This window comes from Oryx dammah, unplaced genomic scaffold (assembly GCF_014754425.2).
Source record: "Oryx dammah isolate SB20612 unplaced genomic scaffold, SCBI_Odam_1.1 HiC_scaffold_22, whole genome shotgun sequence".
NCBI lineage: Eukaryota > Metazoa > Chordata > Mammalia > Artiodactyla > Bovidae > Oryx > Oryx dammah.
Window position 1 is genome coordinate 59,126,290 of NW_024070206.1, and position 16,688 is coordinate 59,142,977.

General features: G+C 45.6%; 1 non-coding gene across 1 annotated transcript; it reads right to left on the minus strand.

Annotated features, from left to right (window-relative positions):
- Nucleotides 1–2,683: 2,683 nt before the first annotated feature.
- LOC120881250 lies at nucleotides 2,684–2,818 on the minus strand. The gene has a single exon (XR_005725276.1). It is a non-coding gene; the product is annotated as a small nucleolar RNA SNORA70 (small nucleolar RNA).
- Between the last annotated feature and the right edge of the window lie 13,870 nt (nucleotides 2,819–16,688).

Sequence of the window (16,688 nt, forward strand, 5' to 3'; positions counted from 1 at the left end):
AAATACATCCACGAGACTGCGTCCACAGGGCTGGAGACGCATCTACTCACGGGGCAGTTCTGCACACTCCAACCACCACGTGATTTATCTTCCTTTCCACATTCCGCACACAACTGGTTCTTTCCGGTTTGTAGCCAAAGCTGTTAACTGTGGGCTCAGCCTTCACCTCCTGGTGACAGAAAGCCTGTACCAAGCCTGTGGTCCCGTCCCTGAATGCCACTTGTTTAGAGCCTCCTGTGAGTTAGGCTTTCACACATGTGGAGTGACTGTGTCATTTATCGTTCAAACGGAGACACTTTTGAGACTAAACAGGACAATGTTAAAGGGATGTCAGGGCAGCGGGGACCATCTGGGGTAAACCAGGATGTACTCTCCCCTGAGCTAGACATCACAACTGCCATGGGAGTGAGGATTGTGGGTCATGAAGCCAGGGAGGGGCCAAGACCCTTAGTCCAGATCTGGGAGACTCTGAACTGGGTTGAATAGTGTCCCCACAAATTCCTGTCCATCCAGAACTTCAAAATGTAATCTATATCAGAAATAAGGTCTTTGAAGATGTCACTAGGTAAGATCAGGTCATCCTGGTTTAGCGTGGGCCCTGTTTACAGTGACCAGTATCCTTATAAGAAGGTCCAATACTTTGGCCACCTGATGCTAAGAGCCAACTCACTGGAAGAGACCCTGATGCTGGGAAGGAGTGAAGGCAGGAGGAGAAGGGAGCAGCAGAGGATGAGATGGTTGGATGGCATCACCGACTCGATGGACATGAGTTTGAGCAAACTCTGGGAGATATTAGAGGACAGAGGAGCCTGCTGTACTGCAATCCATGGGAGCACAAAGGGTCGGACACGACTTAGTGACTGAAAGACATCCTATGAGAAGAGAGGAGGGGACCAGGAGGCCAGGGAGGGGCCCGTGTGCTGATGACGGGGGCTCAGATGGGGCCGTGGGTCCACAAGCCAGGGAACTCCAAGGATCTGCCCGGCACAGGTTCTCCCTCCGGCAAGGTGGAACTGGCTCTGCCGACACCTGCGTCCTGGACTCCTGGGCTCCAGGCTTGTGAGAGCATACATCTTGGTGCTTTGACACCACCAGCATGGTATCGCCCAGGCTGTGAACCAGCTCCAGGAAACTGGTCCAGACCCTACAGCCCAGTGACCAGGTCCACCACAATCAGTGCTCAGGACTTCCTGAAAACCTGCATTTACGCCCGATTATTCACTTACTTTTTATGTGAACTTTAGTAAATGACTTACTCTTGAAGACTCACTTTTCCCGTTTGTACCGTGGGAATGAGGATAATTGTACCTGCCTCATAGGCTATAGTATTGTTATTCTCTTTTTCCTTGGACACATTTATTTTATGTGGGACTTTCCCAGAAATAAAAGATACAGTCTCTTACGGAAAACCACGCCTTAAAAAGAACCACAGGTTAAAGTGTTGAACAAAGCATGATCTTTGCCTTTAGGGAGATTTCAGACAAGGAAACAACTATCCCAATTTGGATGTGAGCTTTCCCGGTGGCTCAGTGGGTAAAGAATCCTCCTGCCAACGTAGGAGACACGGGAGACTCCTGGGTTGGGAAGATCCCCTGGAGGAGGGCATGGCAACCCACTCCAGTATTCTTGCCTGGAGAATCCCATGGACAGAGGAGCCTGGAGGGCTGTAGTCTATGAGGTCTTAGTGAAAACCCATCACCTGATGCAGAGTCCTAGTTCCTGATGCCAAAGTCGAAAGGAAAAGTGACCTTGTTTTCCTTCTCCCAGATGGCAAGAGCTCAGGCCTGACCTGCGGGAGGACCTGCTGGATGCTCCCACGCGGAATCCCATTGCCTCACTGACGGGAAGTGGTGCTTAGAATCTGTTCCCAGTTGCTGTATTGTTGTCTGCTCTATTGTTGGCCAGACTTTTCATGAAAAGAGAGAGCCTGCTGCTTCCTGTGCCTTGACCCTCCAGAATTCTGGATTCCTGGCAGCTTCTGAGTCCTCAGGCAGGCCTGTGGCCCTCCCTGTATTTGATCCCCCACTAGCGAACTTGTACTTTAGATAGCTGGAAAGAATCGTCCCAGTTGTGATCAGAATACTGACTAGCACATGGGTTTGCACTGAAGGCTGAGGAGGCCCCAGGAGGAAAGCACCAGGAGCAGGGGGTCTGATCGTGAGAGAAGGCTGCCCAGCAAAGGTAGGCTTGCCTCCTGGAAGTGAGCTGGCTACTCTGCTTCTTAGTGTCGCTGGCAAAGATGGGGCTTGAGATGTTTCCCAGCCTCCTCCTTCTTTTTCTGGACAGGAAAGTAGGGTTTATTGCTGGGCTTGAGTTAGGAGGGGACAGCGACCAGGCTTTCATGAGTGCAGGCCCCATTTGTCCAGAAGGCTTTAGGGACCTATTTGATTCCATAGACACTGGGATGGCTTCTCTGCCACCGTGTTTTCACATTCATCTGCATGAAACCTGGTGGATGCCCACTTGGAGATGGGGATCTTCTGGAGGCCAGGGAACTTGAACTTGGCCCCATAGAAGGCTTCAATCACATGCTGCTTGTTCTTAGCTTGGTGTAGATGGACATTATGACTTGGCTGATGTGGACCCTGGCCATTGTTCCCCTGGGCTTTCCAAAGGCACCACACACACCTGTCTGGAGCCTAGACTAGGGCCAGCATGCCAGTCATGAAGGTCCACTGGGAAGAGTTGTCTCCAAGGTCCCTTAGGGCAATCTGTATGGGTAACAAGCTGCATACACTACCAAGAAGGCTGTTGTTTGCAGCCGTTGCACACTGGGTCCCCATGGGGAAAAGAGCACAGTCAGCTTAACTGGCTGCCAACAGCCTTCTTATTTTTAAAGATTCACGGTCACCATCACCCCTACCATCTTGGTTTCTTCTTTACTATCTACTGCTGCCCCAGATGCCTACTGAAAGCCTCGCACAGACAAAAGCCACAAGGTGTTCACAGGAGGATTAGCACCTAATGGGTGCCTGCCCCCAAAATGCTGGAAGAACTAAGAGATTGTGGTGTTGAAAGGGGCACCTTTGGAGAAAAAGCCAAGCAAGCACCTGCCATTGCTTATTGGGCTACAATTAGATCACATCAGATTCTGCACATAAACCTTTGCTGATGAATCTAGTTGGGAATTCCACCTGCTCACCAGGGTATTAAAATATACCATCCCACAGAGATGGTTCCTCCATAGCAGGTGGCTGAGGTTGTAGATTATAAATTTAACACTTAAACCCGGATCGATCACCTCCCAAGCCAGTGCTCTTTGTGTTAGAACCACTGCCAGACTCCACCTGGTTCTCCCTCTCATAGTGACGTTATCAGAGGGAAGAGCAGAGGCTGGGGATGGGGTGGGCTGGCCCGTTATTTGGAGTCACTGGGTACACTCAGTGTTTTATGACCTTAAATAAGTTTCTTTATGTACCTCTGCCTCTTAAAGAGATGGGAATACCAGACCACCTTACCTGCCTCCTGAGAAATCTGTATTCAGGTCAAGAAGCAACAGTTAGAACCAGACATGGAACAATGGACTGGTTCCAAATTGGGAAAGGAATATATCAAGGCTGTATATTGTCACCTTGCTTATTTAACTTATACACAGAGTACATCATGTGAAATGCAAGGCTGGATGAAGCGCAAGCTGGAATCAAGATAGCCCGGGAGAAATATCAATAATCTCAGATACACAGATGACACCACCCTTATGGCAGAAAGCGAAGAGGAACTGAAGAATCTCTTGATGAAAGTGAACGAGGAGAGTGAAAAAGCTGGCTTAAAGCTCAACATTCAAAAAACGAAGGTCATGGCATCCGGTCCCATCACTTCATGACAAATAGATAGGGAGACAATGGAAACAGTGACAGACTATTTTTTGGGGCTCCAAAATCACTGCAGATGGTGACGGCAGCCATGACATTAAAAGACGCTTGCTCCTTGGAAGGAAAGTTATGACCAACCTAGACAGCATATTAAAAAGCAGAGACATTGCTTTGCTGAAAAAGCTCTGTCTAGTCAAAGCTATGGTTTTTCCAGTAGTCGTGTATGGATGTGAGAGCTGGACCATAAAGAAAGTTGAGCGCCAAAGAATTGATGCTTTTGAACTGTGGTGTTGGAGAAGACTCTTGAGAGTCCCTTGGACTTTAAGGAGGTCAAACCAGTCCATCCTAAAGGAAACCAGTCTTGAATATTCACTGGAAGGACGGATGCTGAAGCTGAAACTCCAATATTTTGGCCACCTGATTCAAAGAACTGACTCAATGGAAAAGACCCTGATGCTGGGAAAGACTGAAGGCAGGAGGAGAAGGGGACAACAGAGGATGAGATGGTTGGATGGCATCAACAACTCGATGGACATGAGTTTGAGCAAACTCCCAGAGATGGTGAAGGACAGGGAAGCCTGGCGTGCTGCAGGCTGCGGGGTCACAAAGAGTCAGACACGACTGAGCGACTGAACTGAACTGAACTGAACTGCCTCAGTTCCACCTCAGACAGGAAGGGAAACTGTACAGTAGCTCTCTAATATGATCTTGTTATATTCCAGAAAAATCATATAAAGGAAGAAAGTCAGTAAAGATCCTCTATTTTGCATGACTTTGCCAATATCTTCTGTTGAAAAATTTATAAATCATTATCATTCTGGTTCACGGTTGCATTTTTTTTAAAGACAGAAACTCATATATTTGTGAATTCAGCCACTTAGTTATTTTCATTATTACTGAATGGTAATCATGGGGGTTGGGAATCATTTATAATTCCCTTGTGAAGAGCATATTCTCTGAGGCAAGCGAGTCGTCTCCTGTGAGGATGGGAGGCAAGTGCTGGGACAGCCCAGACTGGACAAAGGGAAAATTAAGGATTGCAGGTAGAGAAAGAAAGCAAGTCGATGGCTAGTACTGTGGTTCATAAACCCAAAGGAGATAGCAAAAGCATACAAGATACAAAGAATAATCTTATGAACATCTCAGTCCAACCACTTAGCTTAAGTGTTAGAATTAGACCAATATGGTTGAAGGTCACAGTCGATTTGGTCATATATGTGTGTGTTTGTGTTTTATGTTCCTTATTCACTTAATTTTGTGATTCTTATTCACTTAGTTTTCTTTGTGATTCTTACACATAGCAATGCGCCCTCAAGCCTTATATTGCTTAGTCTTGCCTAGTTTTGAAGTCTCCATAAGCAGTGGAACATTGTAAGCACTTTGTTCTTTGTTGCCTGTCCGTTTGGGATGCTGTCTGCGGGTTGTTGATGCACATAACTCTTACTCATTTCCACTGTGATATAGAATTCTATGGGCTTCCCAGGTAGCACTAGTGGTAAAGGATCTACCTGTCAATGCAGAAGACACAAGAGACACAGGTTCGATCCCTGGGTTGGGAACATGTCTTGGAGGAGGGCATGGCAACCCACTCCAGTATTCTTGCCTGGAGAATCCCATGGGCAGAGGAGCCCGGTAGGCTACAGTCCAGAGAGTTGCCAAGAGTCAGACATGACTGAAGCAACTTGGTACACACAGGCACATAGAATTCTGTTGCATGAATACATGGTAATTTGTTTACCAATAGGAAGTTTCATTTTTTTTCCTCTTTTTTATTGCTAACACTATTATGGTATTTTAATATTATCTATACATACATAATTATTCCTAACTTGTAAACATTCTCTGAACATAGGGTCTGGTACATAAAAGGCTGCACTGTGAATCAGTTAGTTTTCTCTAGTTTCTTTGGAGACCAGAGGCCTAAGAGCCGAGGTGGTTGGCAATGTCCTCGTTTAGCCTCACTGTACCTCCCTTTAAAATCAGTCACCTATTCATCAAACAATGTTTCCTCTCAACTGTGCCCCCAACTAGATGTCAAAACCTCAATGCTATCAAATGGTGTCTTTTGACATCAAAACATCAATTTATGTCAATTGTAATTTAACCTAAAGCTGAGCTTCCATTATTAGAATGATAATGTCCTTTGTCATATGTCTTTCCTTTCACTTTCCCTGATTTTAGTTATTGAAACAACACCTGCTTCCTGTGCGTTGAGAGATGGTGCTGATGCTAATAGGGGTCTGTTACCAGAGCAGCCAGTGAAGACGGTGTCAGAGCCCACGGTGATGAGCAGAGAGTTCCATAAAGGGTATCGAGAATAATCAAGACCTCCATGGAGCCAGACCGGCCACAGAAATACCATAGCAACGCATGAACCGTAATTGCGGCATTTCGGGCTATTTCCTCAGCTACACTCTCACAGAATCGATGTCCACGCCGTGTCCTCGGGAGGAGCCCAGGTCAGGTCTGGCTACCCCCATCCACGAGGGCTCGGCTCCTGGGCCTGGAAAAAGCGGGGTGTGCTCCCCTTCCCAGCCCCTCTGCTTCCTGCCCACTTATGCCTGGAGTGTTCACGGCAGCAACAGAGATGTGGAGGTTCTGGGCACCCCACACCCTGAATCAGTCAACCCAAGTCACCTAATAAGATTTTGCTCTCAAGAAACAGAGCTACCGAGAGTTCCCTGGTGGTCCAGTGGTTAAGAACCTGCCTTCAATGCAGGTTTGATTCCTGGCCTGGGAAAATCCCACACGCCATGGGGCAACCAAGAGCCTGTACACTCTGCCACAGAGACCTAGAGCAGCCAAAAATAATTTTTAAAACATGGTACTGAACCTTTAACAAAATCAAATTTAAATAAACAAACCAAATATCATAAGGGAAACAAGTGCTTTTCAAGTTCTGTTCCCATAAGGCTCCTACAGGACCGATGCTCTCGGATAAAACATAGATACTAAAAAGAGAAAACCACCCATCAGCGGGAGTTCTTATCTTGGTGGGCAAGCAGGAAGACCAGAGCAGCATGTGGGGTTGTGAAGTGACAACACCATCCATCTCTCTCAAGAGCATGGGGTCAGGGCTGGGCTCCCTCGGCCTTGGGGAGTCTGTAGACGCTAAACAGCTGTCTCTGCAAATGGACCCCGGTAGCTGGTGGTAAAGAATCCGCCTGCAATGCAGGAGACGTAGAGACGTGGGATCGATCCCTGGGCTGTGACGATTTCCTGGAGGAGGAAATGGCAACCCACTGCGGTATTCTTGCCTGGAGAATCCCACGGACGAGGAGCCTGGCGGGCCACAGTCCATAGTGTCACGCGAGTTGGACACGACTGAAGCGCCTAAGCACAGCACAGCACAGCAGATGTGGCCCCTGCTTCTCTAAGGCACAGAGACTAGACAGGACTCTTGGGACCCATCGGATCTGACCATGACCCTCAATCCTAATCCTGAGAACACCCAGGAAGGGGCCAGCCTGAGAAGGAAGGATTGCCTCTCGAGGGATGTCCCTTGGCCTGATGCATCTTGCCGAGGTGTCTACTGAGAGAGGCGGGCAGGTTGGTGGGGACAATTTTCTCCTAGTGAGGACCGTGGGGGACTGAGCTGCTGGAGAGGGCAGAGTCTTTCCCATGGAGTTCCTGAATGGCACACCTTTCTGGAAAGATAGACAGAGTGAGCCCAAGACCCCTGATATGAAGTCAGAGGATGGGAGAAGGCTTCCTGGCTGCTCTTGCTTCCCTTCAAGGCTGCAGACTCACTTATCAGACACTTCTGGGGATCACGTCTCTCCCTGTCTTTCAAGACAGCTAGAATAATTGATTTCATTAAAGTCTAGACATTCTAGAACTAGTTCCTATATGTTAAGTGGTGATAGAGCTTTTCCCCTCTCTGCCAATCTTTAAAGGGTAATCTGAATTCTGGAGGTTTGCTTTCAGCCTTCTCAAACTCATTTTGTTTCCATGGTTACAAAACACTGCTCTCCCTGACCCACAATGCATCAGGAGGGGCACACTGGCTGCCTAGTAATGGCTATATTGTGTTCCAGATTTGCAGACCTCCTCAACACTATCCAGAAATTAGAAAGGTGGCTGCCCTCCTGTTGTGTGCGCCAGCTGGCAGTCCTCATTTAAGTGTTTTGCAAGGAGCAAGGTAAAGGATATTTGCACTATAAATTACAAATATTGAAGCATTCTCCCAATAAATGGAATATCAAGGACAAAGGTTGGAATGCAAGAAAGCATCAGCAATTGCCACGGCATCCCAGGGGAATTTCCTCTTGCCTAGGCTAAATCCATTAATCTAGCTCTGTACTTGGTGGCAGGAAGCCCTGTCCGGGAGGCCGATGCTACGATGGTCAAGGGCCGGCAGCCGATCTGAAAGATCCGAATGTGAATCTGTTTCTTGCTAGCTATGGGTAATTCATTCTCTCCTAAATGTAGTTCCCTAATCTTTGAAAGAAGCAACTCTAGCAGGCTTGTTGAGAGGATTAAAGGAGATAAGTAAAGGCTTTTGTACTGTACATATTATGCACTCAGTAAATGCTAATAGCTAGTTTTGGCACTATGACTTCAAAAGTCATCAATTCCTGTGATATAAAATAGTGTATAATATGTTAGTGCAAAGTATCTAGAAAGTGTTTGGTGGGGATTTGGGATTATGATTACCATCACCATGATGATGGTGATGATGGTGACGGTGATGATGGTGGTTATGGTGGTGACAATGATCAAGTTACTGAGGTATAGAAATTATAGAGACTTCAATGTAACTGGTTGCATTTGCTCCACTTAATGAAAGATGTAGTAAACGTAATGATTAATAGTGTGTGATAGTCACTCAGTCATGTCCGACTCTTTGTGACTGCATGGACTATAGCCGGCCAGGCTCCTCTGTCCACGGGATTCTCCAGACAAGTATACTGGAGCAGCCCTTCCCTTCTCCAGGGTATCTTCCTGACCCAGGGATCCAACCCTGGTCTCCTGTATTGCAGGCAAACTCCTTACCATCTGAGTCACCAAGGAAGCTTATAATGTTTAATGCATGATTTACACTTTGACCTTGCCTAGAGTGAAAAAGTTGACTTAAAGCTCAACATTCAGAAAACTAAGATCATGGCATCCAGTCCCATCACTTCATGGGAAATAGATGGGGAGACAGTGGAAACAATGGCTGACTTTATTTTTCTGGGCTCCAAAATCACTGCAGATGGTGATTGCAGCAATAAAATTAAAAGACGCTTACTCTTTGGAAGGAAAGTTATGACCAACCTAGACAGCATATTGAAAAGCAGAGACGTTACTTTGCCAACAAAGCTCCGTCTGGTCAAGGCTATGGTTTTTACAGTGGTCTTGTGTGGATGTGAAAGTTGGACTGTGAAGAAGGCTGAGCGCTGAAGAATTGATGCTTTTGAACTGTGGTGTTGGAGAAGACTCTTGAGAGTCCCTTGGACTGTAAGGAGATCCCACCAGTCCATCCTAAAGGAGATCAGTCCAAGGTGTTCATTGGAAGGACTGATGTTGAAGCTGAAACTCCAATACTTTGGCCACCTGGTGCAAAGAGATGACTCATTTGAAAAGACCCTGATGCTGGGAAAGATTGAGGGAGGGAGGAGAAAGGGATGACAGAGGATGAGATGGTTAGATGGCATCACTGACTCGATAGACATGGGTTTGGGTAGACTCCAAGAGTTGGTGATGGACAGGGAGGCCTGGCATGCTGCGGTTCATGAGGTCGCAAAGAGTCAGACACGACTGAGCGACTGAACTGAACAGAACATGTGTAGATGTGACTCACTCGAACTTGATGTGTCTCAGTTTCCTTCTCAGAAAAGTAGAGAGGACGATAATATCCTCATGTACCTCACTGAATGCGCTGCTATTTTGGGGGGCCTCAGACAGAACCAGGGCTGAGATCTTGGGAACATTCATCAAGGTGTGGATGGGCAGGACACCCATGAGGCAAGCAGGAAGCAACCATGCTCTTCTCATCCCTCACGTGTCTCTTAATCTGCTTTGCCAGCTATTTCTTTCCTGCGTGAAATCTCAGGTTGGTCCTCAGAACTTTTCTGACCATTGGAATTATATAGTCTTCTCATCACTTCTCAAAATAATAACAGTCTTATTTGAGAAATTACAGTGCCCAGTCCTACATGGTAAAGTGCCAAACTTCATTTAGAATGACAGTGTCTCTCTTTCCCCACTTTATCCTGGCTTCAAAGTGAATTTGTGATTTCTGCTAAGAAGGTTGATGAGGGGCAAGAATCGTGAAACTGACTTTCACCACCTCCTCTGAAGGACAGACTGTCCTCACTGGGGCCACTGTGACTGTGTGACATTAAGCAGGCTGTCCCCTCCTGGGCCTCATGCTTCTCATCAGTGGACCAGAGGAGGATGATTGCACATGGGAGAGTGAGGCGTGAGAGACATCCCTGCCGGCCCCGGCGTAGACAGAGTGCCCAGTGAATCACCGTCGCTGTTTCCATGTTACTTTTTTTTTTTTTTAGACTGACAGTCTTGTTGCAATTGTGCAAAAACAGGCTGCAATGCATTTGGCAGATTGAGAGTCACCTGCAGCCAAAGCTCGGGTTGTGCAGGTTGTCGAGGGCTCAGGGCCCTGCCCTGCATGGTGAAGAGAAAACAGAGGTCAAGTTCTAACCCAGGTGGGAAGGCTGGTCCCTTAGGCAGTCTAACTTCCTTGCCTTGCTCTCAGGAAGGCAAAGGGCATCATCTCCCTGTGCTGCTGCAGTCTCCTTGGTGAGAGGCTGAAGAAGGTTTACGAAATCCCCAGGGAAGGACAGGACCTCCCTGATGAGCACCACCCCCCACACCCCGCTGACTGCTATTCCCTTCCAGCCACTTCCTAGCCCTGGCCACCCTGACCACCTACAAATCAGGCTGGGTGTTCCCATAACCTGCCAGCAGTACATCAATTACACATTGTAACTGTTACCCTATACGTATAATGTGATTATGCAGATTAACTATGTATAATATGAGCTGGAAAAGACTCTGATGCTGGGAAAGATTGAGGGCAGGAGGAGAAGGTAACCACAGAGGACGAGATGGTTGGATGGCGTTATAGACTCAATGGACATGGGTTTGAGCAAACTCCAGGAGATGGTGAAGGACAGGGAAGCCTGGCATGTTGCAGTCCATGGGGTCACAGAGAGTCAGACACGATTGAGTGAATGAACAACAATCTGAGTCGGCTAAAGAAAAGCGAAAGATTTGGAGTCCAGCTGGATACCCTTTCCATGGGCTCATCCCGTGGACAGCTCTGTCTCATGAATCATATTCCATCCAGAACCTATCTCCTCCCTGTATCTTCTCTCAAGTTGTTGTCTGCAAGGAGGCATGGATCTTAGCTGTTTGAAACTACCCAATTAATGAAGAATGCTGGACTCTACTCAACACTAAATCTACTTTATAACTTTTTGATGTTTTTTATCTGGTGTCTCAAACTCCTTTAAAAGGAAAAGAATTTCAACCTTGAAAATGGCATCAGTAACTACTAAGGACTTTTCTCGAGAACACAAAGCCACCTCCTGTTCATAAATTAGTTTTTCCCAGACCCCTGCTCGCACCACCTATGCAAAATCACTTGAAGACAAATGGTATTATTCATGCCAGATAATGAAGCAGATGCTCAGACACTGCTATACCTGCTCGAGTCCCAAATTATAGAATGAATGTCTTTACTTTTGGAAGCAGAAAGGAGTTTCAACTGTCTGGCCATTTCCAACAGGAAAGACTCAAGCATCATTTGATCTGGACAAGTTCATGTCTTCCTTTATGCAGGAATTCCAACCAATTTATGTGCCAAGAGAGTGTGCACACACTCAATGCACACAACAACCCCCTGGGGAGGACTAAGTGTATCTCTGCTTCACACTAAGCTTTGAGATTAGCGTCTATACAACCAGGAGATGGCAGGCCATGGCTTGAAGTTTGACATCTGCCATTCTGCCTCCTACTCAAATAAAGACCCTGGGTTCCCTCCCATACTGGCTCAGAAAAGTCTCAATACAAAATGTGTGGGATCATCTAGAGTGAAATCTGGAATAAGATTAATATTCATATACCTTAAACTTATACAGTACTGTATGACTATTATGTCTCCATAGAAAAACTGGAAGAAAAAATATCAAATATTCCCTTACCTACACCCAGAAAAGAGGCATGCTCTCATTCAAAAAGGTGTATGCACCCCAGTGTTTATAGCAGCACTGTTTACAGCAGTCAAGACGTGGAAGCAACCTGTGTCCATCGACAGATGAAATGGATAAAGAAGATGTGGTACATATATACAAGGGAATATCACTCAGCCGTGAAAAGAAACTACATCATGCCATTTGTAGCAACATGGATAGACCTAGAGATTGTCATGATGAGTGAAGACAGTCAGAGAAAGACACTTATACATGATATCACTTAGCATGTGGAATCTAAAACACAGAACAAATGAACTTATTTACAAAACAAGAACAGATTCACAGCCATAGAAATAAACTTATGGTTACTAAAGGGACAGGGTGGGGAGGAGAAATTGGGAGCATGATTAACACATGCACACTACCATATATAACACAGATAAACAACAAAGATTTACTGTGTGGCACAGGGAACTATACTCAACAAACTGTAATATAATGAGAAAGAATCAGAAAAAAGTGTGTATATATATACACATATATACATGTATGTATGTATAACTGAAATACTTTGCTGTACACCCAAAACTAACACAATATTGTAAATCAACTATACATCAATAAAAAAACCTCCAGTGACTCAGTTTAAAAAATATTCCCTTATCAGAAAAATACTTATTTTCAAAATTTTTTGAATACAAAAAATTCAAAAAAAGACACCAAGAAAGACACTACTTTATTTACCAAGAAAGACACACTATATTTCTCTTTCTAAATACAACTGATCCTTTAACATCCCATTTAGGAAAATAAACTTTGTCCCTTATCTGAACACTTACAATATATTTTTTGAAGCAGCTGATGATACATGGGGCATAAAAGTGAAATATTTACTAAAAATGTGACTGTGAACCACTCCGAAAACATCTCTCCAGGGGACATTTGTTGGAGATTGAATTGTTTTGAGACTGCAGTTTAATGAGCATGTCAAGACTTCAACCATATGTCCCGCAGTCAGGAAACGCAAAGAAGCAGAAGCCTGTAACTCACCAGGTTCGCTCTGGCCCCATCACTGGAGGAAGAACAGAGCCTGCACCAGGCCCTCAATGACACGCGAGACCAGCGTACGCACCAGCCGACTCTTTTCACTTCTTTTCACTTCTCCCCTCTCTTGTTTGAAAAACACTGCATTCTCACTCTTCAGATTATGCAAGTGATCTTCTAACAATGTTATGACCAAACAGAGCACAAAATAAATCTAACAGGATGATACAGATCAACGAATGTGTCTAAATGGGACAACTGCCTTCTCAAGATGTGTTCCAAATGTATTAGTGGAAGTAATATTTAATTTTTGTTTTTACTTTGAAAGAGTTAAAGTCTTTCTCTTACTGCACCTTTCTTTCAGCATCTCTAGGTTTCTTTTCTTTTGGCTGGTGATTAGCCCCAGTGTCAGGCAGAACGCTCTGTTCTGGCCAGGCACTTATCTGGGTCTGCACTGTGGGCTTTATTGGTGCTTGAAGGGTGAGGCTGGGCCCTCCCAGCTCCAAGAAAGCACAGAAGAGTAAAGTACAGTTGCCAGAGAGGATGAGGAGCCTGGCTCAAACAGGAAGTGATAATAATCTCTGCTTGGGCTTTTGAGAGTTTAAAGTACTTGAAGAAAGTTTGAATCGAGGCCTGGAATATTTAACCCTTTCAGTGCCAGGACAGAAAAGAAGATGACGGTGAGGGCAGAAGGGGTGCTAAAGTCCAGGAGAAGCCGGGGCAGGGCAGCTACTGACAAGCAAAGTGCTGTGGGCTTTATCAGTGCCCTCCCTGAGAAAAAGAAGTTGCTTAAAAACCTGCACAAAAGGCACCACTTTTAAGTAGAGAAATCGTCATTTCTTTCCTTCCTCCCCCTCTCCTGTCTCTGGTAGCTTTCTGAAAAGACCAGACCTGAACGATTTGACCATCATAAATATTTCTTCAAGTGAATGAGAAATTCAGTTGTTTCGCTGCTGGGGAGAAAACCCTGCACATTCTCACAGTCTGCCATCACGGCAGGAAGGCTCCGCGTTGGTGGGGGTAAACGCCGCGATCCACTCCGTAAATTCTCTCAGGAAACCCGAGGCCATGAACCAGACAGTGCTAAGGCCAAAGAGATTAAGATTGAGGACCACAGCTCAGTGGAATCTATTTATAGGCATCCACACGAAGAAGAGGTTGAGGAAACCTTTTTTGGTCAACTCGCCGAAGCGTTCAGTTACGTCTAGTTATGATGGGCTGTTTAATTCCATTACATTCTGGAAAAACAATTCAGCTGACCACAGACCACCAAATAGCTTTTTGGACAGCACTGGAGAGAATTTCCTCTTTCAGGATGTTAGAGGAATCGGACAAGACAGGGGCTGTAACCGATCCTTAACAGGGGAGAAGTGGTGGGAGACTTAAAAGATAAAGCAGGTAGGTTTAGAGGAATCAGTCACAAACACAACAGAGCAATATTTCAGGAGGAGGGAAAAAGTGAAATCAGAAATTAAAAAGAACTTTAGGAAGCAAACACATGTTCTGTTTAACATGGTGGATTGCACAGACCGATTATCTTCTCTGTACCCAACCCCCTGCAAAAGAGTGTTAAAGGTTTTATTCACCGTAACAGAGAACAGCAGCAGAAGAGGTGTTTGAACAGGAGAATGGAACTTAGGGAGCAGAGGGAAGACAGTAAAGGCTTCGGGGAGAAGAGAATGTGTCTGTAGATGGAGACACTGATGGAGAAGGGATTGTTTATCTCAAGGGATCCACCGAAGGGTCCCCTCCAGCATTCTGAGTGGTAGGTGAGGACCACTACCCCTTGCTTCTCTGTATTGTAGGAAACTGAAGGTTATTCAGTGGGGAAAGTGAATAGCAAATGCTCTGAATTTGGGGACACAGGCCCTGCCAAAGGTCAGCATGTGGTCTCCAGGTAGAAGATACTAGAAATACCCCTTTGCTATGAACCTCCTCCCCATCTACTCCCAGACATTGAGAAGCCAGGTGTGGGCAACCCTTACCCATCCACAAGTCCCACCATGCACTTGACCAACCTGGGTTTTAGTACCTTAGTTATCAGGCAACACTGGTTCGATTCCTGGGTGGGGAAGATCCCCTGGAGAAGGGAAAGGCTACCCACTCCAGTATTCTGGCCTGGAGAATTCCATGGATTCCCGTTTATGGGGTTGCAAAGAGTTGGACATGATTGAGCCACTTTCACTTTCACTTTTCATGAATATGAGAGGATAGTCAAGCATTACTAAAAATTTGATGGGGAAAAGAATAAAACAGTACAAATAAACCTAGAGGAATTAGTCAATGAAAATGAAGGGAACATAAATAAACTTTAAAAAAAATCAATGTTAGATAGATATTAGATCAGCAAATGCTGCATTCATGAAAAAAAATGAATAAAAGCATCCATACACCCGCACACATATGTGTGGACAAGGAATAAATAAAAGGCCTTGGAATTCATAGGTATGGTAGCTAAAATAAAAAACAATTTCTATAAACAGTTTGAAGGATAGAGTGGAGGAAAATTTCTCAGCACTGAAAGATATACAATGTAAAAATCCTACTGGGTGCCAGCAGAATGGGGAAAAAAGGACCACATTTGGGTCCATCATCATGAAATGTGGGGACACCATCGCCAAATAGAAGATCTTAAGGGCTTCATTATTTTTGTTGAAGAACGTTTCTGTGAACAGTCTTGCACCATCCCTGCACAGATGGATGGATAGAAAAGAAGGTCAGCAGAGGAAGAGGGACAATGGACCATTGCTCATCAAAGGATGGTCCCTTTTGGGGACTCTAGGCCACTTTAGGTGTTGGTGGGGTCACTAAGGGACATAAACTGTCATAGGAGGGCCCCCAAAGGACAGAGAAGATCCCCTGAGTTTCTTCTAATGGATTGATGTCACCACCTTTTAGAAGAGATAGCCTGGGACATAGTTACAGACTGTTCATTTTGAAATCAACATCTAGGAAGATATTGGATCATTGAGTAATCCACTGACCTCCTAGGAGGGCAGAAGACACTGGGAAGAACCAACAAATGCTTCTGGAAGAGCAAATGTAATCGGCAAAATTCAAGATCCTCCTCCAAATCTTCAGGGTGCGAAGGGACCCCAGGAGATGGGCCTGGGGGTCCAGCCCAGGGGTTACCCAGGAATCTAATATAAAAAAACATCTCAGAGTATTGTGATACACACACGCTAGAGTCAGCAAAAACAGTGCATTTGGACACCATACCAGTTTCAGCAAATCTCTCCAAATATGAAAGATAAATGAATATGTACATAATAGGGTATGAAATTTAAAGAGTAAAACCCAGGCAAGGCTGCCAGTGGACAGTGGGGTCTGAGGGGCATTAGGGACAAGTTGGGGGCTCCAGTCTCCAGTTGTAAAGCTACTTGTTTTCTACCCAAGTCCAGACACACCTGCGAATCAAAATTCAACCATAGCAACCAAGACAGGGAAGGCAAGTGAGTGCCAGGGAAGAATGGCCTGGGGCACTTTGTTCCCCTGGATCACAGCAGGAACCAGCTGGAGTTCTCTGCCAGATACTGTTCCAAGGGCCTTCCTCTTCCACCCTGTGTAATCCAGACAGCACGCCTCTGACAGTGGGACTCTTGCTATCTGCATTTTACAAACGGGGGAACTGAGGCTTTGAGAAGTAAAGCAACACGTCCTAGCTTACACGGTTAAAAGCTGCCAGCAGGAA